This window comes from Micromesistius poutassou (assembly GCF_964030765.1).
Source record: "Micromesistius poutassou genome assembly, chromosome: 10".
Taxonomy (NCBI): Eukaryota; Metazoa; Chordata; class Actinopteri; order Gadiformes; family Gadidae; genus Micromesistius; species Micromesistius poutassou.
Window position 1 is genome coordinate 17,517,022 of NC_140280.1, and position 2,171 is coordinate 17,519,192.

Here is a 2,171-nt window from a genome sequence, read left to right on the forward strand (position 1 = left end):
TCAGGAACCCCGTCTACTGCTCGATTCTCCTGGGCACGTTCATCACCCAGGTGGAAGAGCGTTTCATGGTTATCAGAGCCAATGCGGTTAAAAACTCAAGTGCGTCATATGTCTCACCTGATCCTGCTTTCATTAGGTACTCATAGGACAATGTGGAGGGCAATCGTTAGCCCTCTCCCTTGCCCAGTGGCTTTGGTGTGTTTTCCTGGGGATGGTCTACTGTGGAGACAGGTGAGATACATACCATGAAGCTTGCTTCCTCTACAACATGCTTTACCAATGTCAATCAATGCATTACACTCTTGACTTACCTTGGACTAAGTGAATGCCATGTATCTACAACTCCAGGTGATCGCATTATTCCCCACCCGCTACTTAAAGTCTGTGTTGCAGGGTTAATTTTTTTTTTGTTCGTGCAAGTTCACTGATTGCGTGTCTGATACATATCGGTTTATCAAAATTGTTAAGTGTGTGTGTGTGTGTGTGTTGTCATGTAGGCTATAGACTGATTGTCTTGGCTTGCATCGATGAAATATTGTAATGTTATAGGCCTACTGCATATTGAGGAATGTAGATCGGTATTAAGCAACAATCGGGAGATGGGACCAAACGAATATTGAGTATTTTGCGCACTGGGTAAAAGCTTAGAAATAAACATTAGGCAAAGATGTTGTTACTGGAGCTAGTAGGCTACCATCAAAACGTGGGATAACTAATCGGAAATGTGTTTACAACGTCGGGGGAAGATTTAATTAGGGATTATCTGGGGGGGGATTTCACAGGTGGGACTGGCAAGTTAGCCCATAGCTAGCATTATGCCTTCTATTTCTAGATCTTCTGACTAAGTACCGGTACGTATCTGAACTAACAACAAAATCACTGTCACTAGATATAAAGAAAACGTTGACTTTCACTCGGTGCTATTCACTGACAGTAAAAAAAAGTGTTGTTATTGTATGCGCTGCTGTTCATAGACTAGCTCTAGCGCTCATTGCTGCTTTGCTAAATGATAGCAACTCTTCACCCATTCTCCTCTGACCATGCATTTAATCGGCTTTGACGGACATTAGTTCTCGGCAATTCCTCATTCGCCCTCTCACGTCTGACAGGTTCGAAATTATACGGTTGTGTGCCATCATACATGTAATTTGTGGTTCTTGCCACCTCTTACTCATCCCAGACGCCCTAGTTCTACTAGGTTGAGGCTACCTTCCACCACGTCTCCCCAACGTGACGTCATAGCCGAGTTACGGAAGAAAACACCCGTTACTACCAAAAACGACAAAAACTGGACTTTAACGCTATTTTGGAGACATTTTATTAATAATATACTTATTTTGAGTGCTTTATGTACCCATTAATCAAAACTTCCGGTTAACCTGCAACATGGGCTTTAATGGTCCTGCTAGGAGTTTACTGTGGCCCCCATGGTTAGTCTAATTTTAAAAGCCCATTGTTCGCGATTGTTGATAAATAAATAAACTGTTTGCATTCAATAAATGCAATCCAATAAGCAGTTCTCTCTCTGTCCATCACACAAGCATAACCTGATATTTCTACACATTCACAATGACATGAGGGGTTAATTAATTCAGCCAATAATATTATTATTTGTTGACTAATGTTTGTTTATAGGCCTGATTTTAGCATCTTAATCTATCCAAGGTGCCATTATATGTTCAAAGATAGTCAGTATATATATATTTTTTTTCTTCAGTCAAATAAGGTTTTCTAGGAGTTGCTACCAGATAAGGACACTTGATGAGCGTAAAAGGGGCCACTGACAGCCTCCATTCTAGACCCTTGACCCTTGCCACACTGGGAGAACCACACACAATCTGACCAACAAGGATTTCACTGCTGACCACTGCAACAATGGCTTGGCAATGGATTAATTGTGTAATATAATATTATAATTTGACGTGCCTGTATATTCCTTTTGTCCGTGGTGGACAATAATATATATTTCGAGATAACTGAACGCATCTTCATCTATTTTTGTTTCGTCGGTCTAGGGGTGGGGGCAGTGTTTCTTCTCTCCTTCTGCAGTTCGCTGTCAACTGCTGTGCCAGCCAAACACGGAGCAAAATTCGACTGAGCTCTAGGACGTTGTGTCAAGGATGTTTCTGAGATCTGAAGCTGATATTTCTAGGATCATGGTTAAGTTTGCT